An 18,317-nucleotide genomic window follows, 5' to 3' on the forward strand; every position below is an offset into this window, starting at 1 on the left:
GAGATAAGGGATAATCAACCTGTAGCAGTAAAGCTACTTAAGTAAGTAAAGCTGAAAGAAAAGTGGGAAAAAGAAAATTTCCCAATTCAAGATTTGAAATTTCATTCTAAAAAAAAGCAAAAATGAATTTGTAAAACCATTCCCAGTTTATAAATACTTAAAAAGTAATCTGGCTGTGCCCTAGAATTATTAAGTAAGTTTAAGATAGCAGGGTGTAAGGTCAACATACAAAAATCAATGAAATATTTATATATTAACTAGCAACAACTGGAAAGAAAAAGTTATTGAGATAATACCATTTTTAATAGCTCCAAAAAATCAGATATTTACATATAAATCTAACCAAACATGTGCAGGACCCATATGCTAAAAACTACAAAACACTGATGAAAGAAATATAAAATCTACCATGTTTATGGACTGGAAGATTCAACATAAAGTTAAGATGTCAATTCTCCTGAAATGATCGTTACGTTTAAAGTATAATACTCCCTCTTTATCCACAGGGGGATCCATTCCAAGATCCCCACTAGATGCCGGAAACTGCAGATAGTACCTACCCCTGTGTATGCTATCTTTTTTCCTACACATACATATATATGATGAAGTTTAACTTATAAATTAGGCACAGTAAGAAATTAACAGCAATAAAATTGAACAATTATAAAATAATAAAAATTGGGTGAATGTGATCTCTCTCCCTCTGTCTTAAAAGATCTTATTGTACTGTATTCATCTATTTTCAGACTGCAGTTGCAGAGGTAACTGAAACTGTGGAAAGCCAAACCATGGATAAAGGGAGACTACTGTCATTCCAATAAAAATTCCAAGGACTGGCTGGGCGCAGTGGCTCACGTCTGTAATCCCAGCACTTTGGAAGGCCAAGGCAGATGGATCACAAGGTAAGGAGTTCAAGACCAGCATGGCCAAGATGGTGAAACTCTGTCTCTACTAAAAATACAAAAAGTAGCTGGGCACAGTGGCAGGTGCCTGTTATCCCAGCTACTTGGGAGCCTGAGGTGGGAGAACTGCTTGAACCCAGGAGGCAGAGGTTACAGTGAGCCGAGATTGGACCACTGCACTCTAGCCTAAGTGACAGAGCAAAACTCCATCTCAAAAAATAATAATAATAATAATTCCAAGTTTCTGTAGATACAGACAGTTGTTAGACAGACTTTAAAATGTATACTGAAAAGTAAAAGAACTAGAGTAGCCAAAACAATAAAAAAAATAAAATAAAGTTGAAGGACTCACAATACCTGATTTTTAAGGCTTACTATAAAGCTACAGTAATCAAAACATTGTGGTATTGTCAAAAGAAGAGACAAATAGAAAAATGGAACCAGAATCTAGAAGCACACCCACACAGACATGGTCAATTGATTTTTATAAAGGTGAAAGGGCAATAGTGGGGAAAGGTTAGTTTTTCCAACAAATGACGTGGCAACAACTGGACATCCATATGCAAAAAAACCCAATCACAACCTATACCTCCACCTTTTACGCAAATTAACTCGAAATGGATCATATATCTAAATGTAAAACTATAAAGCTTTTATAAGAAAGAAGTAGAATAAATTTTTTTGAGCTTAAAGTTTTTTTTTTAACCATGATACTGAAATTTCAACTGATAAAGAAAAAATACTGATTAAGTTGAACTCTGTCAAGATTAAAAACGTTTGTGAAAGACACTAAGAGAAAGAAAATCAAGTTGTAAACTGGGAGAAAGATATTTGCAAATCATATATTAGCCAAAAAACTTTGACCTAGAACATATGAAGAACTGTCAAAACTCAGCATTAAGAAAACAACCCTGAGCCTGGCGCACTGACACAAACCTATAGTTAAACGTACTTAGGAACCTGAGGTAGGAAGGTTACCTGAGCCCAACACTTTAGGGCTGTGGCACACTATCATCACGCCTGGAAAAGCTACTACACTCCCATCTGTGCAACAGAGTGAAACTCCTTCTCTCAAAACAAAAACAAAAACAGAAGAAGAAAACAACCCAGTTTAAAAAAAAATGGGTAAGAAATTTTAACAGGCACTTCACCAAAGATAACATATTGATGGTAAATAGCACATGAAAAAAATATTCAGGATCTTAATTAGTCATGAGAGAAATGCAAATTAAAACCATAATGAAATGACAATACACATCTATGAAAATGGCCAAAAAAACAAACGAAACCTGACAATACAAATTCTTATGCAGATACAGAACAGCTGGAATGCCCATACACTGCTAGTGCAAATGCAAAATGCTATAGTCACTCTGGAGAACAGCTTAGCAATTTCTTATAAGGTTAAACATATTCTATTCATATGCTACAGCAATCACGTTCCCAAATATTTACCCTAGAGAAATGAGAAGTCATCTTCACACAAAATCCTACTCATGTATATTTACAATGACTGTATTCATATTTGCCCCAAAGTGGAAACGACACAAGCGACTTTTCACAGAATGGATAAAGAAACTGTGGTACAACTGTACAGTGAAATCTGAACAAAATGGAACTAATTATCCATATATGCAAGAATCTCAAAGATGAATCTCAGAAGTATCATGCTGAGGGAAAGCAGTCTCAAGTGGCTACAAATTGTACGTGTCCATTTTTATGGGATTCTTGCAAAGGCAAAACTACTGGGACAGAAAACAGTGATTGCTAGGAACTGGGGGTGATGGACAGGAGTTGACTACAAGAGGACAACATAAAGGAATTTTGGAGGGTGATAGAAATGTTCTATATTCTCATTACATGAATTTATATATTATTATACGGAACTGTGTAATTTGAAAAAAAGTTAAATTTACTATATTTTTAAAAAGAATAATCTGGCTGTATAATTTTATTCTCACACAAGAATACCAATAGCATATGTATAACAAATCACCCTGAAACTCAGTGGCTTAAAACAATAAGTATTTATTTGGTTCAATATGGCTGAGCTCAGTAAGTTTCTCCTTGATATCCTGGTACAAGTTATCTTTAATGTCTCATTACTTGATAAAAGTTATCTCTTGTGCAACTTCCAATATGAAGCCCTAATAATGATCAGACCTCCATTTCTTCTCTGACTTAAGCTGCCCGTTTTTTTTTTTGAGACAGAGTCTCGCTCTGTCACCCAGGCTGGAGTTTCAGGGGTGCGATCTTGGCTCCCTGCAACCTCTGCCTCCCAGGTTCAAGCAATTCTCCTGTCTCAGTCTCCTGAGTAGCTGGGATTACAAGCACAGGCTGCCATGCCCAACTAATTTTTGTATTTTTAGTAAAGACGGGGTTTCACCATATTGGTCTGGCTGGTCTTGATCTCTTGACCTTGTGATCTGCCCGCCTTGGCCTCCCAAAGTGCTGGGGCTATAGGCGTGAGCCACCATGCCCAGCCTTAAGCTGCTACTTTTTTTACCCCTAGTTCACACTCTGTTTCAGCTACACTTACCTCCTGGATGCTGTTCTCAAACATGACAGGCACTAGCCGTTTATTCTCCCTAGAACATCTTCCTTCAGATCCTCTTGGATCACTCTACCCTCTTCCAGCCTCTTCTCAAATGTCTCAATGAAGCTTATTCTTACTATTGCAATCTACATCTCCTGAGATTCTACTTGCCATTTTACTTCTTTAAAAAAAAGCAGTTTAACCTTTTAGCTTATTATATAATTTTAGTTTGTTTATTATCCTACAAGAATCCCACAAGGAAGATTCTTAGGACAGGAATCTTTGTTTTATTCACAGATCTAACTCCAGACTCTAGAACAGTGTCTACAGAGTAAAGCACATAAGGAGTGTTCAATAAATAAGCTGCAGTAATAAATACGGTGTGGTATTTGTGGAGGAGACACATACATCAATGAGACAGAAACTGTATTAAGTATCTTCCTTGATTTTTGGACTTATTTTGCCTCTTTATCTTCCACATTTTACTAGTTCTGAAATTATGATGATGTTTTTTACAATCAAGAGAATAAATTTGTTAGCCACACTAGGCAGCAAATACAGATGTATTATCATTGCTGGTACATGTTCAAACACAGTCCTAGGAAGATAGTACCTGGTTCATACTAATAGTACTCCTCATTATTTGTAATGGTTGCACCCCAGACAAAATTTTAACATAAATTTGAATCCCTGTCCCTTAATGGTACAAAGATAAAGCATTTAAATGAAAAGTTAGTGTGTTAACAGAAGACTGCCAGTCAACCCAAGGCCCTAACTGCCAAACTGTCTTATTTTGACCATTCTGAGATATTCTGACCGGGTGACCACTGAGGTGTGAAGGAGTACCATGCCAGAGCAAAACACCTATTAGTCAAAAGTTCCCAGCCAACTGTGAAGAGCTTTTAAAATTACAGTTGGCTGAAAACTAAGGCAAAATGAAAACATCAAGTTTACCTTTAAGGAAAGGCAAATGAAAAAGACCCCAGTGACAAAAGGTAATTTAGAAGAAACTTTAAAATTAAGGTAAGTGCCTCAATTCAAATCTAGATTCTAAAGAAGGATATGTAAATTTATGAATAAATACAGGTTACTGGCAGGTGGTTTAAGAAACTGTATTTAAATACAAAATATAATGCATATGCACAAGGCTAGTCACTGCAGCAACATCTGTAGTAACAAAAGGCTAGAGATCAACCAAATGTCCACTAATAGCAAACTGGATGATACACTATTACACACACAGAACAGAGTACTATACTATATAGCTATAAACATGAATAAAGATGATTTCTATTTATTGCCCTGGAGTAAGATTTGGGATGCATTAAATGAAAAAACAAACAAACAAAAAAACCAAGATAAGGGCTGGGTGGGCCAAGAGGGCAGATAACCTGAGGTCAAGAGTTCAAGACCAACCTGACCAACACAAAGAAACCATGTCTCTACTAAAAATACAAAAAATAGCCAGGTGTGATGGTGCATGCCTGTAGTCCCACCTACTCAGGAAGTCGAGGCAAGAGATTCACTTGAACCTGGGAGGTGAAGGCTGCAGTGAGCTGAGATTGCACCCTTGTACTCCAGCCTGGGCAACAAGAATGAAACTTCATCTCAGGAAAAAAAAAAAGTCTGGATAATATACAAACACAAACACACACACACACACACACACAATGTAGCAGCCAGCCAATAAAGAGGCCCTGGGTCCCAATTATCCCCATCCTCCTGGTATTCACACCCTTGTCTGTGTGACTAATAGTTCATGGCAGAAAGGATGAGGTGTGACTTCTGAGATTATGATATAAAAGACCATGCAGCAGCCGGGCACAGTGGCTCACGCCTGTAATCTCAGCATTTTGGGAGGCCAAGGAGGGTGTATCACGAGGTCAAGAGATCGAGACCATCCTGGTCAAAATGGTGAAACCTCGTCTCTACTAAAAATACAAAAAAATTAGCTGGGCATGGTGGTGTGTGCCTGTAATCCCAGCTACTCAGGAGGCTGAGGCAGATGAATTGCCTGAACCCAGTAGGCCGACGTTGCAGTGAGCCGAGATCATGCCATTGCACTCCAGCCTGGGTAACAAGAGTGAAACTCTGTCTCAAAAAAAAAAAAAAAAAAAAAAAGACCATGCAGCTTCTGTCCTGGTCAAGCATACTTGCTCTCTCATCACTCACTCTGGGGGAAACCAGATACCATATCATGAGAAACCCATGTGGTGAGGAACTGAAGCCTCCTGCTAACAGCCTTAAGACTGTACTTAGAAGTGGATCTTCTGGCTGGGCGCAGGGGCTCACACCTGTAATCCCAACACTTTGGGAGGCCAAGGTGGTAGGTAGATCACCAGAGGTCAGGAGTCTGAAACCAGCCTGGCCAATATGGCAAAACCCTATCTCTACTAAAATTACAAATATTAGCTGGGTGTGGCAGGACATGCCTGTAGTCCCAGCTACTTGGGAGGCTGAAGCAGGAGAACACTTGAACCTGGAGGATGGAGGATGCAGTGAGCCAAGATTGTGCCACTGCACTCCTGCCTGGGTGACAGAGAATCTGTCTCACCCTGCCTCCCCGCAAAAAAAAAAAAAATATGGATATTTCAGCCCTGGCGAAACCTTCAGATAACTGCAGCCCCAGCTGATATATGGACTGCAACTTATGAGAGATCCTGAGTCAGAATGACCTGGCTAAGCCACTTACAAAATCCTGACCCACAGGAACTGAAATAACCAATGTTTATTGTCTCATGCCAGTGAGTTGGGAATAATGTGTTTTACAGGTAGAGAAACCTAATACTATATATATATGAATGAAAGAGAAGAATATGAATACATATTATATATATATATATTTGCATCTATTTTCATAAAATGTTACAATGAAGTATATAACAAAAATTAATGAAATTGGTATTTATAGGGGGAAGAAGGAAATGGGGTAGAAGAGGACAGGGATAGAACTAATTTTCTAAATGTACTCTGTTTTATAGTTTTGATTTTGCAACCTTTTAAATATTCTGTGTAACTTCCAAACAAAATTAAATTGAAATTTAGAAAAAGCAATCCCTAAAAAGTAAAAACAAAATGAAGCAAACGAATCTATGTGTGCCTCAAGTAGTAGCCAAAGCATACTACAAAAAAACCGTTCAAAGTGAATTTTATTATTTATTGTTATTTATTTATTTTTGAGACAGGGTCTCACCCTGTCACCCAGGCTAGAGTACAGTGGCATAATCATGGCTCACTGTAGCCTCAACCTCACGGACTCAAGCAATCCTCCCACTTCAGCATCCTCAGTAGGTGGGACTACAGGCACACACCACCGAGCCTGGCTAATCCTTTTTTAAATTTTTTTGTAAAGACAGGGTCTCACTGTGTTACCCAGGCTGGTCTCCAAACTCATACACTCAAACATTCCTCCCATTATGGCCTCCCAGAGTGCTGGGATTACAGGAATGCACCCGTGTCCAGCTTAAAGAGAATTTTCAACACAATAAATTGTACTTCCTAATCAGGAAATATCCTAAATTTAAAAAACAAACTACGGGCTGGGTATGGTGGCTCATGCCTGTTATCTCAGCACTTTGGGAGGCTGAGACAGGCAGACACAAGGTCAGGAGATCTTAGCTAACGTGGTGAAACACTGTCTCTATTAAAAATACAAAACATTAGCTGGGCATGGAAGCACGCGTCTGCAGTGCTAGCTACTTGGGAGGCTGAGGCAGGAGAATTGCTTGAACCTGGGAGGCACAGGTTGCAGTGAACTGAGATTGTGCCACTGCACTCCAGCCTGGGCAACAGAGCGAGACTCCATTCCAAATTAAAAAAAAATAAACTATAAAGAAATCTTGTTTTATTCAGTAATCATATTGTCAATGATAGTATGTTTAAAGCTAGTTATGCCATAGATAAAGCAAATGAATAGTTATGTAATTGTCAACAGGAACCAAGATTTTTAGCATAAGAAAAAAATAAAAATATAAGGCAAAAAGAAGGTAGCTTAATGTGAATGTACTTACTGCCACCAAACTGTACACTTAAGAATTAAGATGGTAAATTGTTATGTGTATTTTATCATAAACATTTTTTTAAAAAGTAAAAACTTATAAATCTTAAACTGCAAACAATATGAACTCAAATGAATTTCTATTTCCAGAAAGCAACAAAACATATTACCTAGACGTATCCATCAAAAAGGTCTACATGCATTAACCCACCAAATAGCAATGAGTACAGGTGTGCGATCCCTGAATACTACTACCCCATCGAAAGGAACCAGGGATCCTTAGATAAATGGTTGAGTCCAGCACTGAGGCAGAAAATGCATAATATGAGCCTGAAACATCTAGTCACATTAGAATGCAAAGAGAAATAAAAAGAAACCAACCTTGAAGGGGCTCCTGCCACCAAAAAAGGAACAATTTAAACATCAAAAGGAATTACCACACAAATAATTAAAACATGACTCTTAAAAATCTTAAAATCTACCAGTTCATCTTGAAGAAATGGCTTCTGGGTCAGGAAAATACATGATAAAACGGAACATGAGAAAAACATAAAGACTTTTTTTTGAAATGGAAAAAAAAAGGCCTGGCGTGGTGGCTCATGCCTGTAATCCCAGCACTTTGGGAGGCGGAGGTGGGTGGATCACCTAAGGTCAGTTTGAGGCCAGCCTGGCCAACAGAGCGAAACCTCACCTCTACTAAAATATACAAAAATTAGCTGGGCGTGGTGGCAGGCACCTGTGATTCCAGCAACTCAGGAGGCTGAGGCAGGAGAATTGCTTGAACTTAGGTGGCAGAGGTTGCAGTGAGCCAAGACAGGGCTACTGCACTCCAGCCTGGGTGACAGAGCAAGACTCTGTCTCAAAAAAGAAAAATTGAAAAAAAAAAAACAAAACAAAACTGAGGTATAATCTACAAAATATTTTGTACTCCTCAAAAATGTCAGGGTAATAAAAAACAAAAAAAACTGAGAAACTAGCATTGATTAAAGAAGACTAAAAATGTAATTAAGTACAATGCAGTACACTCTGGAATGAATCCTAGAACAGAAAATGAACATTAATTAAAAAAAAAAAAACTAATAAAATCCAAACAAATCTTGGAGTTAAATAAAAAAAATCCATGAGTTCATGGTTACTTTCGTAGGCAGCTAGGGTATCAATTCATTATTCTCAAATATCTCAAACATCAAACACATTTAACTCATCTTTCCTATATGAACAGCAACCAAATCATTGATAAAGTCCTTAATTATAATATTCCAACTAATAAATACAGAAGAAATGACAGAATTCAAGTATCACAATTTGCCACACTTAATGGAATACAAACATACTTTGGAGATATTTCAGGTTTGGTTCCAGATCACTGCAATAAAGTGAATATTGCAATAAAGTGAGTTATAGGAATTTTGTTGTTTCCCAATGAATATAAGTTACCTTTACAATATACTGTACTTTATTAAGTGCACAATAGCATTATATCTTTAAAAAAAAGTACAGATCTTAATAAAAAATAATTCCATGCTAAAAAAAAATGCTGATGATTATCTGAGCCTTTAGTCAGTTCACAGCATCTTGTTGCTGGTGGAGAGTGCTGTCTCCATATTGATGGCTGCTGACTGCAGAGTGGTGGTGTTTGAAGGCTGGGGTAACTGTGGCAATTTCTTAAAGTAAGACAACAACGAAGTTTGCTTCATCAATGGACTTTTGCTTTCATGAAAGATTTTTCTGTAGCATGTGATGCTATTTGATAGCATTTTACCCACAGAAGCATTTCTTTCAAACAAGCGCTAATCCTCTCAAATTCCTGTTACTTTTATCAACTAAATTTAATATCCTAAATTAGTCATTTCAACAATATTTACAGCTTCTTCACCATGAGTATATTCTATTTCAAGAAGCCACTTTCTTTGCTCATCCATAAGAAGCAACTCCTTATCTGCTCAAGTTTTATCATGAGACAGCAGCAATTCAGTCACATCATCAGGCTCCACTTCTTATTTTAGTTTAGTTTCACATATGAGTGCAATTCCTTGTGGTGCCCCAAAACAATTACAATAGTAACATCAGCAATCACTGATCACAGATCACCATAACAGGCAGAAATGAAAAAAGTCTGAAATATTGCAAGAATTACCCAGATATGACACAAAGACATGAAATGAGCCTGTGCTGTCAGAAAAATGACAGCAACAGACTTGCCTAACACAGGCTGCCACAAACCTTCAATTTGTAAAAAACACAGTATCTGGGAAACACAATAGAGCAAAGCAAATAAAATGAGGTGTTCCTGTAATAGTGCTAGCCAATGATCATTAATGACTGCCAAAAATCAGTAATAGATGAAAGGCTTATGAAGAAGTTCATGATGGATGAATCAAGCTGACATCTGTACCCATGATTGCATCTTAACATCACAGAAAGACATTATCAGTCATTATATGTCACTGGAACTTATGCAATAGAATGTACACAACATTATCTATGAAGTATTCTGGCAAAAAGGATGTAAGAACAAAAACAGACCAAAGATCACCCTTGTTCAGTACCCTTTGAAAAGAAAGCTAACATATAATTTTTAAAAAGATAGTGACAGGGACGATCCAAGATGGCTGATCGCTAACATCTCGGGATTGCAGCTCCCAGTGAAAGCACAGAAAACGAGAGGACGCCACACTTTCAGACAAATTTTGGTCGCTCACGGAGCAGAAGATTCCCAGTGGAGGAGCCAAATTGGTCGCCAGCACGACTCTTGTGGCCGGCGCAGCAGTTTTGCCGGCACCTCAGCGTGGCAGCTCTTGGTGCAGAGTAAACGAGACTGGTTCCCCTTCTGACCGAGGTTTGGAGGAGCTGCACGGGTTGCCAGCGCGATTCTTGTGGCTGGCGCAGTGGTTTTGCCAGCACCTTGGCGCGGCAGCTCTTGGTGCAGAGTAAATGGGACTGGTTCCCCTTTTGACGGAGGTTTGGAGCTCTGGGAAGGCAGAGTCGCCTATTACGGACTCAACAAGGAAGCCAGACTAGAGATTCCCGGGCAGAAAAGCACCATCAGTCTTAATGCCGCTGTTTTGGCTGGCGCAGTGGGTTGCTCATATTTCGGCCCTGGGAATTAACAACTTGGACGTCCACTCAAGAGACCTAATCTGAAAGTTGGTAATTACAAAGACCACAGGTGGATAAATTTACAATGATGGGAAGAAACCAGCATAAAAAGGCTGAGAATATTCAAAATCAGAATGCCTCTCCCTCTACAGAAGATCACAGTTCCTCATTAACAAGGGAGCAAGGCTTGATGGAGAATGAGCGCATCCCATTAACAGAATCAGGCTTCAGAAGATGGATAATAAGAAACTTCTGTGAGTTAAAAGAACATATTGTAGCCCAATGTAAAGAAACTAAGAACTTTGAAAAACGGTTTGACGAAATCCTAATGAGAATAGACAACTTAGAGAGGAATATAAGTGAATTAATGGAACTGAAGAATACAATACAGGAACTCTGAGAACTATGCACAGGTTTAAACACTCGAATTGTTCAAGCAGAAGAAAGGATATCAGAGGTCGAAGTCCAACTTAATGAAATAAAACGAGAAGTCTGGGCATGGTGATTCACGCCTATAATCCCAGCACTTTGGGAGGCCGAGGCGGGTGGATCACAAGGTCAAGAGATCGAGACCATCCTGGTCAACATGGTGAAAACCCCGTCTCTACTAAAAATACAAAAATTAGCTGGGTATGGTGGCGTGCACCTGTAGTCCCAACTACTCAGGAGGCTGAGGCAGGAGAATTGCTTGAACCCAGGAGGCAAAGGTTGCGGTGAACCGAGATCGCGCCATTGCACTCCAGTCTGGGTAACAATAGTGAAACTCCGTCTCAAAAAAAAAAAAAAAAAAAAAAGAAATAAAATGAGAAGACAAGATTAGAGAAAAAAGGATAAAAAGGAATGAGCAAAGTCTCCAAGAAATGTAAGACTATGTGAAAAGACAAAATTTACGTTTGATAGGTGTACCTGAATGCGACAGAGAGAACGAATCCAAGCTGGAAAATATTCTTCAGGAAAATTTTCCTAAACTAGCAAAGCAGGTCAATATTCAACCCCAGGTAATACAGAGAATACCACAAAGATATTCCTCAAGAAGAGCAACCCCAAGGCACATAACCGTTAGATTCACCAGGGTTGAAACGAAGGAGAAAATACTAAGGCCAGCCAGAGAGAAAGGTCAGGTTACCCACAAAGGCAAGCCTATCAGACTTACAGCAGATCTCTCAGCAGAAACTCTACAAGCCAGAAGAGAGTGGGGGCCAATATTCAACATCCTCAAAGAACAGAACCTTTAGCCCAGAATTTCATATCCAGCCAAACTAAGCTTCACAACTGAAGGAAAAATAAAATCTTTTATGAACAAGCAAGAACTCAGAGATTTTATTACCACCAGGCCTGCTTTACAAGAGCTTCTGAAAGAAGCATTACACATAGAAAGAAACAACCAGTATTAGCCTTTCTAAAAATATACCAAAAAGCAAAGAGCATCAACATAAAGAAGAATTTACATTAACGAATGGATAAAACAGCCAGTTAACATCAAATGGCAGTAATCCTAAATTTAAATCGACTAAATCCCCCAATCAAAAGATACAGCCAAAACCCAACGGTATGCTACATCCAGACCCACTTTACATGCAAGGATACACAAAGACTCAAAACAAAGGGATGGAGAAAGATTTACCAACCAAATGGAGAGCAAAAATAAATAAATAAATAAATCAATAAAAAGCAGGAGTTGCAATTCTTGTATCTGATAAAATAAATTTTAAAGCAACAAAGATACAGTGGTAAAAGCATCAATGCAACAACAAGAGCTAACGATCCTAACACCCAGATACATAAAGACTTAGACTCAATGAGACAGAAAACTAATAAGGATATCAAGGACTCGAACTCAGATCCAGAACAAGTAAACTTAATAAATATTTATAGAGCTTTCCACTTTAAATACACAAAATATACATTCTTGTCAATACCACATCACACCTACTCATAGGTTTAAATGAAATATTGATTGGCCATTATTAATACCCACTTTTTTTTTAGAATAAAGCAACATTTCCGTTCTCTCTCCCTCTTCTTCTTCCTTCTTCCTCTCCTTCACTCTTTTTTTTTCTTTCCTTCTCTCAAAAAAAAAAAAAAAAAAAAAGAAATCAACTTGTAGACCTCTAGATCCAGGTCGGCAATGTCTCTCTCATTACCTGATTTCTTTCCTTCCCTTCTCTCCCTCTCTCTCTCCCTTCTTCCCTTCCTCCCTCCCTCCCTTCCTCCCTTCCAGAAAAATAAAAATTAAAAAAATAATAAATAAATAAAGATAGTGACAATAGAACAGAACAAAACTAACAAGGGTTTTGGTGACAATGATCTAGACTGGGTGCTGTGGCACATGCCTGTAATCCCAGCTCTTCTGGAGGCCAAGGCGGGCAGATGGCTTGAGCTTGGGAATTTGACCAGCCTGGGCAACATGGTTAAACTCAATCTCTACTAAAAATACAAAAGAAAGCTAATATATAATTTTTAAAAAGATAGTGACAATAGAACAGAACAAAACAAGGCTTTTGGTGAAACTGACCTAAGCTGCTATTAAACTCTAATTGAAGGTTTAATATGTATGGCTTAAGCAACTTCAGTACTTAAAAATATTTAAACAAAAAGAAGCCAATGTATGAAACACATGTACACAGCAAATGACTTTAAGATCACATGTAGAAACGCACAATTACTTTATACTCTGATATGTTCATTATTTAAAAAATGCTCTACAGTCAAAACGAAGAATAGCAATGTAACAATTTTTTAATGTACAGTCAATTCAGTGTATTTATATTGAGTTATTTATAAAAGCCATAATATTTTGGCTAACAGAGGTACCCTCAGGAAATAGCTAATAGAAATAAAATTCTAAATACAGCATTATTAAAAATGAAAGCTTTTCTTTTCTTTTCTTTCTTCTTTTTTTTTTTTTTAGATGGAGTATAGCTTTGTCAGCCAGGCTAGAGTACAGTGGTACAATCTTGGCTCACTACAATCTCCACCTCCTAGGTTCAAGCGATTCTCCTGCCTCTGCCTCCCGAGTAGTTAGGATTACAGGTGTGTGCCATCATGCCTGGCTAATTTTTGTATTTTTAGTAGAGACGGGGTTTTACTGTGTTAGTGAGGCTAGTATTGAACTCTTGACCTCAGGTGATCCACCCGCCTTGGCCTCCCAAAGTGCTAGGATTACAGGTGTGAGCCACAACACCCAGCCTAAAAACAAAAGCTTTTATAACAATCAAAAACTCTATAGGTTTAGAGAGTATTAAAGTTTGTGGCAATTTCATCTATTTAGAAAACCCATATTTCCATATATGTACTGAACTTGCCTAAATCTAGAACCACATGTATTTTTACATTTAAACAACATTTGGCACCAAAAACTGTATTACAAGTATAAATTTGCAATTCATATTAGAGGAAGTTCAAAGACCTCTCTGTAAAAACTCTTATTTTTAAAGCCGGACAATTTGATAAGGGAGCCATAAGTACCCAAAGTTGCAAATAGGTGCATCAGCTTTACCAACACTATTATAAAACCCCAAGGCCCTAGTGGCACGTGCCTGTAGTCCCAGCTAGTCAGGAGGCTGAGGCAGGACAATCGCTTGAACCTAGAAGGCAGAGGATGCAGTGAATGGAGATCACCTACTGCACTCCAGCCTTGGTGACAGAATGACAGGCTATCCTGCAAAATAAATAAATAAATAAACCCAAATGCCCTCTAAAAGGCATGATTCTTAAACTTTTTAGAGGTATCTATTAATAATTTCAAAACATAAACCAGCTGTATTTTCTGAAAGTGCAATTTTTTTTTGAATTATGATTTGGGATAATTTTGTAAAATTTGAGATAAATGTACAGTACAAAATAATGCAACCTACTGGTCTAAAGCATAAAGCATTAATAGTAATAAAACAGGTCTAGCAGATTAAAAAAAGAAAAACATAAAAATAAAAAAGCTGGGCTGGGCCCAGTGGCACACACCTGTAATCCCAGCACTTTGGAAGGTGAGGTGGGTAGATCACCTGAGGTCAGGAGTTTGAGAGCAGCCTGACCAACATGGTGAAACACTGTCTCTACTAAGTACAAAAAAAAAAAAAAAAAAAAAAGCCAGGTGTGGTGGTGCATGCCTGTAATCCCAACTACTTGGGAGGCTGAGGCAGGAGAATAGCTTGAACCTGGGAGACAGAGGCTGCAGTGAACCGAGATCATGCCATTGCACTCCACCCTGGGCAATAAAGGCAACTCTATTTAAAATGAATAAATAAATAAGGAAGTAAGTAGGTAAGTTAGTTATGTCAAGCTCTAAGACATCATTCCTCCAGTCTGAGTTCAGCCAGAAAGCTGAAAACTTCAAAAACCAATATACCAAGTAAGTGGGAAAAGTACACAAGAACACAAAACACTCACTTTTACAAAGGAAATGTGCAAACAGTTATGGATGTGCATTCTATCCCTTTACCTATTTCATAGTCAAAACTGCTCTGGGAGGTAGTACTATTACCACCAATTTACAGATGAGAAAAAAGGTTCAAGTGAATTTTTTTACCAGTGGTCACACAAGTGGTATAAGGTCAAATGACAAACCTACTACTAACCATGTAATCTTAGCAACAAAAAATCAACTGTTATTTATTCTTTAAAGAAAAATATGACTTCCACTAGTAAAAAGCAAGCCACCAATTATGAACCAAATCAGTGGGAAAAATGAGAACTTTGGTTTCTGAGTGACAAGAACAAAATTAGTTTTCCATAATTTCAATTAGTCCTTGAAAGTAACAAACTGCATTCATAATTAATCCTCAAAACAGATTCTACTTGCAAGAATTAACTACACAAACACCTTCTATTAAGTAAAACATTAATACAGTAGACCGAGGTGGGTGGATCACGAGGTCAAGAGATCGAAACCATCCTGGTCAACATGGTGAAACCCCGTCTCTACTAAAAATACAAAAACTTAGCTGGGCATGGTGGCGCGTGCCTGTAATCCCAGCTACTCGGGAGGCTGAGGCAGGAGAATTGCCTGATCCCAGGAGGCAGAGGTTGCGGTGAGCCAAGATTGCGCCATTGCACTCCAGCCTGGGTAACAAGAGCGAAACTCCGTCTCAAAAAAAAAAAAATTAATACAGTAAACATATAACTTAGTCAAAGACACAGATAAAGTATTATTTTCTCTCTCTACCACGCTTTCAGTGAATGTGCCAAAAAACTTAATCTCAGACAACCAGACATATTTATGAGATCTACCACTATGGAAAAAACTCAAACAGGCTGGTTTCCCAATTTTGTAGTGGCTACAGAGAATAAAATGGATCTAGAGCTCTAATAAAGTTCCACAGGGTCCATAGTAATGGATATTGCACATAATCAAGATGTTGGTAAAGAGATCTAAGTATTAAGCCCAGCCATCTGCTTTCTTTCTCTGCAAAATAATTAGAAACAAGGTGGTGCCTCTAAAGATTATCAACACCGCCCCCACCCAACCCCTGCAAAAGATTCTGGTTACACAAATATTTACACATTACCAGAATAACTGCAAATCCAGTATTTCTGGGTAAAGCCCATACTTTTCAGTTTGATTTTTGTATCCTGATTACTTTAGTCATCTTTAAACATTTAAAAATGTTTTCAAAAGTTTGTTACTTAAAACTTCACAGAACCACAATTTAAATGCAAAACAAGGGAATTCAATCTGCCTTTAGTATTCCAACTAAAGACTTCCTGTTAACAGCAGGATTCCTTCCTTTGGCACATACAGTAAGTGCGTGACTGGTACGTTGCCAAGAACATTATTTTCTAATCTGAAAGTTCTACAGCTAAACGTAGAACTTTCTAGGCTCTAAAACTTTGACATTATACAACTTGTTTTTGTGCTTCCACTAAATACAATAAAATGAATTTAATCATTGATATAAGGTGTTTCCTGAAAATCTAACTAATTGGCAGAAATTACTTCTGCCATTAAGTCACTGCAAAACAAATTTTCCAACCTTTTTATGCTTATGACAATCAAAATAGACTGTTTGTGAAAATAAATCTGTCTATAGCACATCCCTACCCTCCTACAAACTTTCTCCTTTCTATTCAAATTCCTTGAGCCCTATTCAGCATAAATTCTAAAAATGTCTTTCCACTTTTCTCAAGGTGAATTCAAAAACTTGCAGCTGCTGTCTCACATTCAGATTTTTCCCTTCTGGAAAAGGCAGTTAGTAATAGGCTTTTCTGTTTGGCATGTAATTGGTTATTAATCTTTCCCTGCAACTTAAGAGATTCCTTCAAAAAAAGTGCTATTTTTTTCTAGACGGTAAAACATTAAATCTATATTGCCCTGATAAAAATTAATGTTATCAAATCAAGTCTGTCAAGCAATGTATCAACTGCTGTAAAGAACTTTTTTTTTTTGGTTGCGGGAAGATACCTTATTGCCAGAAAGATTCTTCAACTACCTGCAACCTTCTTTAAGCCTAACACGATCTGATATTAAAGAGCCCTGGGTGAGACTTAGAACACAGAAGTCTACTGTCTCATTAAAACAGGGTCTTGGCTATTCCATGAAATCAAATCTTATTTTTATATATGTGTGTTCCAATAAAACTTTACAAAAGCAGGAGGCAAGTCTATTTGCCCTCTGGGTGTAGCTTGCTGACTCCTGCTGTAACCTCCCTCATAAAATTGAAAACACCCTCAAGATTAAAATTACAGTAGGAGCCTGAATTTTGGCAAAATATTTTCCTTCTCTCTTTTCCCTCCTCCATGCATGATTGCTTGCAAACAGTCATTTCAACAAATGACAGTCACTAATAATTATCTTTCTGTGGTAGCCCCTGGGCAAGCTGCCCATAAGATTAATGAACTTGTTTCTTTTTAAAGAACAATGATCCAGACTGGGTGCTGTGGCACATGCCTGTAATCCCAGCTCTTTTGGAGGCCAAAGCAGGCAGATTGCTTGAGCTTGGGAGTTTGACCAGCCTGGGCAACAATGGTAAAACTCAGTCTCTACTAAAAATACAAAAAATAAGCCAGGTGTGGTGGTGCACACCTGTAGTCCCAGCTACTCAGGAGGCTTAGGTGGGAGGATCGCTTGAGCCCAGGATGTTGAGGCTGCAGTGAGCTGTGATCCTGCTACTGCACTATAGCCTGGGCAACAGGGCAAGATTCTGTCTCAAAAAAATAAAAAAGAACAAAAGAACAATGATACTAGATCACACAGACCCTCCTCTTGATGGTTTCCAGAAGTTGGACTGGCCAAAGAAGAGGCCAGGCCACGTTGGTCACGGCTGATCTCACCCCCTGCAAACTTTTCTGCCAAACTATAGGTTTAGTTAAACAGTAACCTGCCATATTTTCCCAGGTTTCTTTCCATAGTAACTGGCAGTCACAAACACTATTGCAAAACCTAAGACTGATCTTTGAGATATTTTTCAGACTGTGCTTACAAGTGGAATAACTGACACCAACTGGACCAGTGTTCCATGAACTCAACCAAGGAACTGACTTGGTTTTCTGACTCCCCCCTTTCCCAGGAACTGATTCAATGCAAGAAGACAGCTTTGACAACCCTAGGATTTCATCCCAGACCAATCAGCAGCACCCATCTGCTTGCCCCCCTGCCCGTCTGCCAAATCATCTTTCAAAAACCCTGGCTTCTAAAGTCTTGCGGTGATGTCTCTGAGAAACATTTCCCACCTTCCTTACTCAGCTGCCTTGCAATAAACTCTTTCTTCATTATACTATCTGCTGTCTCAGTGTTCAGCTCTAACTGGAGAGCAGACAAGAGCCCAGTCAGGAGGTAACACTGTTTTAT

At 38.3% G+C, this 18,317-nt stretch overlaps 1 protein-coding gene and 1 long non-coding RNA gene across 2 annotated transcripts in view; one reads left to right on the forward strand and one right to left on the reverse strand.

The window, feature by feature from the left end:
- The window catches only part of SAV1 (salvador family WW domain containing protein 1), a 38,314-nt gene that overhangs the window by 11,805 nt on the left and 8,192 nt on the right, over nucleotides 1–18,317 (reverse strand). The gene's annotated exons all lie outside the window — the stretch shown is intronic.
- On the forward strand, nucleotides 747–18,245 carry LOC144577405 (uncharacterized). The gene is made up of 2 exons (XR_013521199.1): nucleotides 747–902; nucleotides 18,037–18,245. It is a non-coding gene; the product is annotated as an uncharacterized LOC144577405 (long non-coding RNA).

The sequence above is a fragment of the Callithrix jacchus genome, chromosome 8 (assembly GCF_049354715.1).
Source record: "Callithrix jacchus isolate 240 chromosome 8, calJac240_pri, whole genome shotgun sequence".
Classification (NCBI taxonomy): domain Eukaryota; kingdom Metazoa; phylum Chordata; class Mammalia; order Primates; family Cebidae; genus Callithrix; species Callithrix jacchus.